Source organism: Ambystoma mexicanum, chromosome 6q (genome assembly GCF_040938575.1).
Source record: "Ambystoma mexicanum isolate Mex_15411 chromosome 6q, UKY_AmexF1_1, whole genome shotgun sequence".
In the NCBI taxonomy this organism is placed as follows: domain Eukaryota; kingdom Metazoa; phylum Chordata; class Amphibia; order Caudata; family Ambystomatidae; genus Ambystoma; species Ambystoma mexicanum.
In genome coordinates, this window is record NC_090937.1 from 1,196,999,399 (window position 1) to 1,197,011,741 (window position 12,343).

General features: G+C 40.0%; 1 protein-coding gene across 3 annotated transcripts in view; it reads left to right on the plus strand.

Moving 5' to 3' along the window:
• The window catches only part of ARAP2 (ArfGAP with RhoGAP domain, ankyrin repeat and PH domain 2), a 1,740,202-nt gene that overhangs the window by 1,468,018 nt on the left and 259,841 nt on the right, over nucleotides 1–12,343 (plus strand). The window lies entirely within an intron of this gene.

Consider the following 12,343-nt stretch of genomic DNA (forward strand, 5'->3'; position numbering starts at 1 on the left):
GCGTGTGGCAGTCCTGCAGTATCCCTTGCCTGTAGAGTCTGCTTTCCCTGTCTTCATAGGAAGTGGAGCTATTTCTCAACTACTCTATAACTACCTCAATAGTCCGCAGAGCGGACGCGGAGTGGCGGCGAGTGGCAGTCCTGCAGTATCCCTTGCCTGTAGAGTCTGCTTTCCCTGTCTTCATAGGAGGTGGAGCTATTTCTCAACTACTCTATAACTACCTCAACAGTCCGCGGAGCGGACGCGGAGTGGCGGCGAGTGGCAGTCCTGCAGTATTCCTTGCCTGTAGAGTCTGCTTTCCCTGTCTTCATAGGAGGTGGAGCTATTTCTCAACTACTCTATAACTACCTCAACAGTCCGTGGAGCGGACGCGGAGTGGTGGCGAGTGGCAGTCCTGCCGTCATGGCAGACGAGGCTGCGAGGACTGCCACCTCCCCAACCTCTCCATTTACTGACTTGGAAGCAAAACGCTGGATGCGCAGTTTGTGTCCTCCCTCTATTTTGGAAGAACTGACAAACGCTAAACAAAATCAAGTCTACTGTTTTTCCACAGCTTGTAGCTCAAATGGAAAAACAGGAAAAACTGATAAGCCGGCAACGACACTGCTCAACTATAAACAGCAACGGAGGAAAGCAGCTGCTCTTACGGCCCCCTCAGCGTTCTCGACGGAAGAAAAACAACGAGAAACGACACCGGAGCCAGAGCCAGGAGCTTCTGTAACATCAATCAGAGAGGACTTGCATCTTGAGGCTTGACTCACCGGGTGCCTCGTGGACCCTGTGATCACTGTCCCTCTGGCACCCTCACCTACTGGTCCCGGAGGAGATACTAGGTCCGTGCCGTCCGGGGGAGAGGATCCAGGCCCACGAGGCTGTACTTTGCTGTCGTCCAAGGCCTCAGCCTCCGATGCAGCCTCGAGGACCGGCAAAGACCGAAGTCGGCCGCACGAAGAAGGTCCAGCAATTACCGAGCCTGGAGCGGTCGAACCCTGCAATCGTGGAATCGTGGCAGATAAATTGTGCACTACTTCAATGCTGGCCAGGTCAAAACAAAGTAAACGCCCTAGACACTCACCGGCAGCCCATAAAACAACACAAATGAAACGCCTTAAAGGCTGAAAAAAAGACAACAAAAAAAGAATGCTGATTTTAAATAAGGGCCTAGTCACAAAGATAACTAACAACAACGGCCTAACAGCTTATTCGAAAAGGTCAGGTAAGGCAATGCAAAACAATGCCTCACAAAACCTGCTCACCAGATTTTTCAACCCAAAAACTTCTCAATACTCTCACTGCACACCAGAGCTTACGGACACTGAAATTTTGGAAGCACTAGAGGAAAACCCCCCACCGTTAAAATAAAGGAAGACTGTTTATTTGACTCACCACCCACAAACGTTGGCGATTTTAGCTACTGCTATTTTACACCAAAAGGAGGTGCAACATTCCGACACCTCAGAGGCTACGCCACCACCGTTAATCCAGAAATCCCAGCACCAGATGGTGAAGGGGAGAGAGCACCAAACAAACCACCCGCACAACCAAAAGCACCACCCGGGGAAATATCCAGCAAAAGCGATGACAAGGAGCGTGACGTTGGCCTACCAATCACTACAAACGAACCAGTCAAGAACTCTACACCGGTGACCACAAAAGAGCAAGTGTTAACAATTCCCAGATCGGAAGATTTTCAACCCGATCCCCAAACCTCTTGGCCAGGCTCTGGACCTCCTCCAGACCAGGAAAAGCATGAGTCTATTCCGACGGCGGATTTGGCCCAACTTATAACGCCAAATAGCGCCTCTACAGTGGACAAATAACATTTTAGAAGTACTGGTCGTGAGACGGAAAGCCCAAAATCAATTTCTACAGTACCAGCTAGGCCTTCTCACAGAAGACACTCTCTCGACCATCCCTCCACAAGACATTATCATAAATCTTACAAGACGGCCTCCACTGTTTTTTCACCTCAAAGAAGTCCTAGCAACCAAGCCAAATCGCCTTCAAAAATTCCATCAGAGAAAAAAACAGACATTTTTTCCATCATGTCCGCAATTTCAATAGGCCTCAACCCATTCACCAAACTTTACGAATCCTTAAATGAGACTCTCAAGGACCACACTTCAATTCAAGCGATGATGTACACTAAACTCATTTTTCTGGAGGGCTATGTGATGGCCCACGAAGAGCGCCTGAAACAAGCAAAAGATCAAAACCTTTATTTTACTCCATCTCAACACAAATCGAGAAAGGAAAACCCAACACTTGCCGATTTACCGCATAACAAAACCACGAGAGATGTGGGAGAACAAACCTCCATGTTCATAGATTTGACAATGAAAACTACTCTCAGAAACTGTCAAACCCAAACCGACACAATCCAAACGAATTCAATAACAAAACCTAGAGGCCAAGATGAGAAAAAGGAAGTTGTGCGAGTAGTGGACGACACCTTCCCCCCACTCACAGGATACCCCTTCCAGAGCCTAAACACTGAACAAGCCTTCAAGATCTTTACCAAAAAGAAAACGGATAAGGACCAAAGCAAAAGGACCGATTTCCAACCTTCCAACCCCAAGAAACAACAGGAACCCTCAATTAAACCCAGAACTAAACCGAACAGAGTCGACCCAGAATGTGCTAGAGTGGAGACTATTTCCTCGGCAACCCAGAGCACTCCCACTTCCCAGAACACAGTCACTCATTCTCCCAAAACGACTGAAGACTTCATGATCCAGGAATCGTTGATGAATATTAGCCTGCACTTAGAGGAATGCCACCCATCAGATACCATCGAGGAAATAGTTGAATCGCAAGGATAAACAGAAATCCTAGAGGGCCATCATTTCAGCTTAGACACCACCCTAGAAGAAGTGCGCTTAAACCAACTTGCACCCTTCCTCACATTAGAAGAACGTCGTAACAAAACAATTCAAAACTTAAAGAAGCTGGAACCGAAAGCAACGGAACTTCAGCCAACAACCCAACAAAAAAAAAACAACAACAAGCTCCTACAAGGTGAGGGACACTAGTTCAAGGTTTGACTCACAAAGACATCACGCTCGGAGCCACGAAGCCTCGAAAGAGGAGCAGTCACAAAAAAAAAAGTCTAGCGAAGATAGACCTGAACAAAGTAACCGAAAACAAAAAATCGAGGTTCTGCATTACAGATCCAAAACAGAAAAATACAAAAAGATCTCCAAAGCCCCTCAAGAAAGACTGTGGGTCCTCAAACTGGAACAAATTCCAGGAAACTATGACGACGTGATTTTGAATAGAAGCTCAGTTCTAATACTATTCAACCATGTGCCGAAGCTGAGGACAATTAATACGGATGACCTAAAGATTGTTGATCTAAGCCACAGGAAAGGTAAGGCGCAAACATATCTGCACATTTCTTCAACAACAATCAAAGACCTGTTAAGAAGAGAAGCAAAAAATCTACTGAAGATGGATACAACCTCACAGAATCAACAAACAGTAGAGACCATTCGCGCACTAAGCCCCTCACCCCGAGGGGAAACGGAAATTCCCAAGGCGACTATTCAAAAACTAATTCAAGTACTCAAACATTCCAAAGAAACGGGGAACGTTCGATGGCCAGAATAGAGCAGAGTGAGAACAGCGACACTAAAACCCATGCTTCACCCGGTCCAAAGGGGCAAGTCAAACCTATCTCGAAGTACGATGCAATAGGACCAAAAATGAACCTGAATATGCGAATGTCCTCTACAAACAGTACATCTAGAGAAAACTTACGCAAGACCTTCAGCCAACCGGATCAACCTTCAACGCTGGACAAAACTGGAACCTTATCCAAGTCTACAGCAACAAGCCTATGGACTTGGCTTCCAAAAGCACTAACATCAAAGAAATTCCAATAGCAACTCAAGTCCTCGGATAACAGCCATATAGACCACCAGACAACAGACGTGGGTAGACATGAAATCCGTCTATGTTCTTGGAACACGAGGGGTTTCTACTATTTGACCAACCCAGGCGAAATCCATCTAGGGGATTATGATATACTATGTTTACAAGAAATGTGGCTAACAAAATTACCAACTCTAGATGGCTACGATCTTGTCTTGGTGCCAGCCATCCGCATGGGGCACGGCTTACAACTGGAAAAAGTTTTAAGAGCCAACCAACACCATCTAGCAGTTCTTCTAAAGTGGTCCCAACAACACAATCACGACAAGAAAGATCAAAATACATATTTAGCCATTTTAAACATATACTGGAATCCAGCAAAAACAGAAGTGACTACTTTCCTTAGAGAAATGGAACTAGATATTGACGTGATTCTGACAGTCCACCAAGTGACGCATATACTAATTTGCGGTAATTTAAATGCAGCATGTCCCCAGCAAAAACCAAACAATAGCTATAACCCCTGGTTTTTTTAGAGGAAGTCAGTGGCTCGACCTTATGAAGTCTAGACAGTTCCAGAATTTTGACACGGTCTTTCCAGACAAGTCACGTCCACCGACCTGGTCAAATGGAGTCTCCGAGTCATCAATTGACCACATATTCGTATCACGCCCTTTCTAGAACTTGATCTTAGACTTCAAGGTGAAACAAACAACGGCAAGTAACCACAACCCTCTAATTACAACGTGGCAAAGCTCCAACAAAGCAGTTGAATCGTTGAACTATCAGGTGGAACTAAATCCTCAGGGAATAGATTACGCCTTACAGCGAAAGATATTAAAGAACTATCCAACAAGTACAGTAAGGCCAAAACAAGTAACCTGGAGTTTGAGACCGATTACGGCCCCTTGCTAACAACATATAGGAAGCCTGGCACTACAAGATCTCTCCCCCTAGCGTTAAAGCACTTTTATGACATACGGCTAGTGGAAAAACAAAGAGAATACCGCAAAGCAACTAGACTTGCCGGAAAACTTGAAGTTAACCAAGCAAAGAGGGAGAAAAGGAAAGCAAAGTCCACTTACCGCTCCTGGCTAAAATCTCATCGAAGAAATCTATATCAACAAGACTCCGAAGCTATTTTGAGAGCCATCTGTACAAAAAACTCGAAAGATTTCTGGACATCAATAAACTCCAAATCATCTACCAGAAGTGCAAGTATTGAAAACACTATTGGAGAAGTAACCTGGGATAAATACATAAAGAAAACCTTTGGTCTACCTTGGGGCCTGAAACCCGCTATACTAGAGAGTCAAGAACTACCCTGGGCAAAAATCAGCGATCAAGAAGAAATTTTCGACCTAATCGTCAACCTGAAAAATTCAAGGGCTCACGGTCCCAAAGGTATTACAAATATAGACTTGAAATCCAACCCAGAAGCTTGGTCCTCTTTTATCAGTCAAGTCTTCTCAAGATGCGTGGAATCAAAATCAATTCCTGCTTCTTGGACCACAGCCACGATTGTACCTATATACAAGAAGGGAGACATCAATGATCCAGTGAACTATCGCCCCATAGCGCTCCTTGATCCAATAGGAAAGCTAGTCGGCGCTTTGCTACTGAAAAGATTCCAACAATGGGCCCTGAATGCCGCATGCAGTGATCCATTTCAATCTGGATTTAAAAAGAACTTGGGAACTACAGCCAATATTCTTCTCATAAGTATACTAAAAATCAAAATGCTCGAAGGAGGGCCTAGGTTACATCTGGCCTTCATAGACTTTTCCCAAGCATTCGACAGAGTGGACAGGTCCGTGCTTTGGAGGAAACTGAAAACCTGGTCTTGCCCTGAGTCCATACTGAACCCCTTTAAAGCACTATATACGAACACGGCAGTCTGTGTTAAACTGAACTACCAAGGTCTGCTATCAAAACCAATATCAACCCAAAGAGGTGTTAAACAGGGATGCCCCTTTGCTCCCTCCCTCTTCATGGCCTACCTTGGTGATTTTCAAACTTCAGAAACCTCTGTGAGATCCTTCCCACCCCGGGTGGGTCAACACACCATCAGCAGAGTCTTCTACGCCGATGACCTTATACTGATCGATCAAACACCCATAGGTCTACAGCACCAACTGGACAACCTGTACGAGTATACTACAGCAAATAACCTGGAAGTAAACAAAAGCAAAACAAAAATACTTATCTTGGGAAAATCAATGAAGAAAACTGAAAAACTGAAGTGTTTTTTTCAATCAGAGGAGATCGAAAAAGTCCAAAACTTCAAGTACCTGGGCATTGTGCTGGACAACACCAAAAAAGAAACAGCCATGCAAGAACATCTGAGAACAAAAACATCCCGGCAATCGATTTCTACAAAATGAAGGTGGTTCCTGCTCTAACCTACGGTATTGAAGCAATGATATTGCTCCCGCGTGAAATTTGGCCAAAACTCGAAGCCTATTATTTGCGAACTGTTCTCGGCCTTCCTACTTCTACGCCTGTAGCATCAATTCGAAGAGAACTGAGTCTTTTGTCCTTGCAAGGGACGTTGAACTGTAATTCACTAAGACTTTACAGAAAAATCTTACTTTCTGAAAGTCCATTGCTATACAGACTGGTCAAAATCGAACTAGCAGCCGAGTCTAACAAAATTCTACAATCCTGGAAGGCCTACATCTCAAGACTGCTAAAAGAAATGGAATGCGACGAGAATGACTTGATCACAATTCCGGGAAAAATCCTGAAAAAAACTAAAGAGCTAGACTGGATTATGACGCTGGCAAAAGCTTCAGAAAATAAGCTCAACACTTGCCACGAATACAAAGAAACTAAATGAACTACAGGGATACATCAAACAATTTCCCAACAGAAAAGCAAGAAACTGTATTCTAAGAGTGAGATTGAACTTGTTGCCTACAAATGAAATTAGAGCCATTAGGGGTATGTCAAATCTATCACACTGCAGATTATGTCACAATACAAACGAAAAAGAGACAGTTCGACATCTCCTACTGGGTTGCCCAGAAACCAAATCAATCAGGAGCTCCTACATGCGACACTTCTCATCGGACCCTTCTTTAGACAGTGAACTTTGTTGGTGGTCAAGAATGACTAGTGGAGATAAACCGACTTGGCTAACGGCTACCACGCAAATAGTTCACCAAATCATGGCATAACTGGACACTTTGACCTCTCCAGAAATGACAGCTGCAAGTCAGGATGCGACGTTTGCCCTCTCAATCTCGCGAAACCCAGAGGTAGCAGCTGCGAGTGAACAGATATCAGAACTAACCATATCTTCCACTCACTAATACCAGCTTGAAGAGGCCGTTGAAGGCTGAAAATCCTAGCAATTTTGCTTCTCTCGTAAACAAAACCAACAAAAAGATATAGAACAGACATGGACAGTGACAAGATCTTTGTAAAAATCAATCTTTTATTTTGATTCATACAAATAAAAAAAAATAAAAAAAATAAAAAAGGTGAGCCTATTTTTAAAACATTAGGACACAAACTCTGCCGTAAAACTGTTGTCAGCATTGGAAATGTCAACCTTTGGCAACATTTCCAATACAGAGAATTAACAGAAAACATGCGGCAATCTGCAGATCTCACTTATGCCAACATCTTAAAAAGTATCAGAGTTGGTATACTTTCTAAAGAAGCAGAAGCAATATTGAAAACCCGGCACGTTCATGCACTTTATGGTGATAATGCATGTGCTACAGATGTTATGGAACAATTAGCCCACAAAAATGTCAATTGTATGGCCTTCATATAGTTTGAAAGCAGCACTGTCATGTTTATTGAAAATTGTCCACACATGTTCAGAGAAAGATGTATATCCATATTCTGAGAGGACTGCACACAAACATATGTTGAGTCCAAAAATATTTGAAAGCATCAACCTGCAGAACCCAAATTAATCTGGCCATTGTCAACCAATCAAATCAATCAATCCTTCGTTTCAGATAGAAAACATCCATAAAAGATAGCAGTTAATTTACATAACATTTGAGTAAAAATATAAAATACATAATATTAAATCAATATAAGGTAATTTAACACTAACCACCGACAGTTTAGAATTCATTTAAAAAAAAACAACTTCTTAGATAGCTACAATATATAGACTACAAAAAATTAAGAAATGTATGTGTTAGGAATGTTTAAGTCCTACCAAGACTTTCTAACAACCACATCTGAGGCAGCACAATAACTCAACTCTAAGTATAAGGTTGTACCACCTGAGAATGTGGTAGCATGGACTGAACAGCCAAGCTTATATTGGGAGGGAGAGAGGGCTGTAGGTTGATGCAAAGAAATTGTAGTATACATATGGTCCAAAGAAACACTGAAACAGTATGCATTGTAAAACAAATGATGTATTTATTGATTACACTGTCTAATCCTATGCTTAGCAACAGTGCAAAAGGTGTATATTCCAATAAATTATACTGACCTTGACTAGTTTTTGCTCTTATTAAAATGTAATGTTGGATTGTGCTTTACCTGAATTGCTTTAGTGCACATCTAAAAACATTCCACTAGGTTCTTACTTGTTCATTAATATCTTAAGACCCTCTGACACATGTGTGAGTTATTGTATTAGCTTTGACTATTGTTTTAATAAGTAACATTGGTAGTGTAACTATATCCATTCATAATAGAAGGAAGATACATATGCTGCAAGATATAATTGTAACAGTGTTGGTCTAATCAAGTAATTATTTAACTGAATTACACTATATGTTCTGACCAATGGGGTCTTCTGCCCTTAAATTACTTCTGGCATTCTAAATGTATGACTAACCTGATCTTATTCCCCAAGAATGAAGAATAGCCTAGTGTCATTCAGAATGTATAACCTTAGGTTTGACTCACCATGACCTACTTAATGCTCCTTTAGGTAAGGTTATATTTTTGTTTGTATACCACAGGTATGTGTTTATAATTGTGTTTATATGATATGTGATAGTACTTACCTTTCCCATGATTTATCTTTGCCTACATGTATTTATAATAAATCATTTAGGTTTGTAATTTTGGCAGGTGCATTCTTTGTTTTCATGTTGTACACCATGTGCAATTTCTTGTGTTACTTCTTGAAAAATGCTACATTTCCCATTGTTTAGTTTTGATTGTAGTATAGTTAAGTCTTCTTTATCTTCATACTGACACATGGTGTTTTCTACTTCTGTCATAGCTAATTCTGCTTCATTTGTTATTAGTGGTTCTCCCAGTGGTTCTTGGCTTCCTGTTACAGAAGGTTGACTACTGTCAGGAGTGTCCTTATCTAGTTGGGCTTGGAGCTCTTCTTCGTGTTGCTGTTCATTGTGCAACATTGTTTTGTACTGTGTAAAGTTTACATCAGTTATAGTGCTTTCATTTGCTTAGACAGGGTCTTCATATGAGTCATAGTTATCTAGTATTTCTTCTTCTTTTCTCCATGCTTTAAAGAGTTGTAGCAGGGACACGTAATATAGTTTTTTTTTATGTTGAGGAGTCCTTAATAAAAATTTGATATGATTAATTAAATTTGGTTTGGTGAGTTTTACTAAACTGCCTTCACAGTTTGTCACTCGGGTTTTATATTATTTTTGTATGTGAAGTTTTGGGCTATGTGGTATAGACACATGGTTTGCAAAGTATTGTAATACTTGCAAACCATTTGTCTATACCACATAGCCCAAATAAATAGTCCAATTAATTGTTTTTTAAAATGTCTTGGCTGTTGGGATCATGTTTGGCTATTGTTTCTATATCTTCATATGATTTTAGAACTCTTTCTCTAGATTAAGCAGGACCAAGACTTAGCCATACTGTATTTTCAGATTTACCATACAATGAAGTACCAGTTAAACGATCAGCTGCTTCATAAGATCCACATTCTCTATGGGAGAGCATTTTTATGCCCAAGCTGGATAATTTCTGAGACACTGTTTTATCTGATGACAGACAGTGGGCAATGATTGCATTGTAATCATTGATATATTTTTGTTCTTATTTTCTTTTTATGTAATATGTATTTTTAGGTGACTTACCTTTAACACTATTTCTAACTGAAGACATGAGGTTTTTCACTTGACCTGTATTTGTAACCGGTCTAGGGAAACCAAAGAGGCATTTGGTGTAGTATTTCCCTTTGTTTTTGTATTTGCAACGACAATATTTGCCACATTTGTGTCTTTGAAATTGTAAAATGTGTGCATGAAGATCATTATTTGTGGCTTCTGATGGAATTTCACAAGTGACATATTTTTCAATAAACTGTAAAACAGTGGCATCACTGTCTTGACCAAATTTAGGAGCATCTTTAATCCATAAAAGCATGTGGATATGTGGTTCTCCTCTGATTGGTATTCTTTTCTCCAAAAGAAGTGTTGCACTTCTCCAAGGGGAGGAACAGTTTTTTTACAAATAAAGTGTAGCATAGCAATGTAGCGATGTAGCAATGGTGAAAATATCTTGAAACATTAACAGGATCCAGAGAACAAAGTTTTCCAGGTGTTAGTATATATATGTTTGTTTTGTTTTTGTTTGATATGCGTAGGAAATCATGTAAATCTTCCCATGCATATTCTGCACAACTTAATGTAACAAACCAAGTGGGTGGGCCAAGGTTTCTGATCATACAACACACATCTCCATGACGGTGAAACCAGTACTCTTTAGACCACGCATATTTGCTAATAGATTTGTAATATTTGATTGCAAAACCTCATCTTTTTGTTGCACTTTTTGTAATAATTGTGTAGCTGACATATTTTGAAGGTGAGATCCTGATTTTAATGTGTGTGCAACTCTGTAACATAAAGTTGCTAGTTCACTTTCAAAGAGTTGGTGGAATATGTATTCCACATTTTGTCTAAATCTGGGATCTTCAGAATACATCCGTAATGAGCGGTATTCTGATGTTGATATTTGAATAGGTCTATCATCGTACCTTTGCCAGTAGGAAAGAGTAGAGGAAATGCACGTGCTTCTATACTTTTTTCCCATATGCTGATTGGTGATCCTTATGTTTGACGCATTTGGTACGTTTCTAGTGCATCTTCTATTGTGTCATTAGAGTGCAATGGATGAATTGTATAATGGTCTAAAGTATTTGATATTGTAGCAGGATCTAGGAGCTCAAATTGACCAGCTTCTTGTGTCTCTTGAATTATATCAGTTGTATCCTTCAAGTTGTCATCAATATTAATTTCTTTGTAGTATTCATTATTCTCTTTTAGATATTGCAAGGCTTGTCTAACTTTATGTAAATCTACCAGCTGTTGCCATATTTTTTTTCTTTTGTAGGTACTCCATTTACTAAGATAATTAAAGATTGCTCCATTGGACGTTGCACTCCTAGAGTGGGCACATTTTCTTTTAGATCTAATGGTAAATACACTACTTTTCCACGCATACCTTTCACTAATTCGGAGGTAGGTAATTTTGCTGTTTTTGGTTGAAGGCGTATTATTGCTTGAAATGGGTGCACTGTTTGAATTATGATGTTCTCATATAAATTAATTTGTTGTAGGGGTTTTGGTAGTGGATATAATTCCAAATTATTTGTGATAATACGTGAAGGAGTTTGGTTGTTGTCAAGTGTTGTAGTGCAGTAATTGCAAAGTATTAAGGGGTCAGTTATTTCGTATTTGTTTTCTGCTATAAGGTAGAGAGCTAATTCATTCATCTTCATTGTCTTCTATTTTGTATGATAGGTCTGCAGTTTTTGTGTTACTTTTATAAAAAGTTCTGCGGCAACATACACATCATGTGATAAATATACATAGGGTAAACAGCAGCTTTCAAACAGAGCAATAATTTATTTGCATAAAGATAATCAGTTAGGTTATGAATTGTTTCTGCTACTACTTCTGCTTTTTTGCTTACTTCACTTTCCCTGTATATACTCATATTTGTATATGCTTTTGTCTCTTTATGTTTTGTCTGTAGTAATGCAATTATGTAATACATGGGTTTTATTAGCTACTTATTACATATTTCACAGTACACAAAACTCTAATGAGAAAAGAATTATCATTTCATTATTCAACATATCAACATTATGAATATTATACCTTCATCATGTATGCTGCACACAATGTTATGTTTCTGCATGAGTTGCTTTGTATACTAGATAGAACCTCATAATAGAATGCTATTTACATCAATGCATTGTTTAATGCACTAATTAGCTTATGATATTTAGTGCAATGATCCTTGACACATTTTTATCAACATTATAATAAGGATCCCTTGTACACACATTTCATGAAAAGTAAATACACATGTGATGTCATCAGTGATGTCATCAATGACATTTGTGATGTCATCTTTGATGTCATGGGTGTTAGTCTTAGCAGTGTACGGTGGTGGCGCGAGTTATGGTTGCTTAGCTTACCATAACTGGCGAATATCAAGGGTTTTTCGGTTTTACTTGGAACCACAACATCCCTTTAACAAAGTTTTTTCA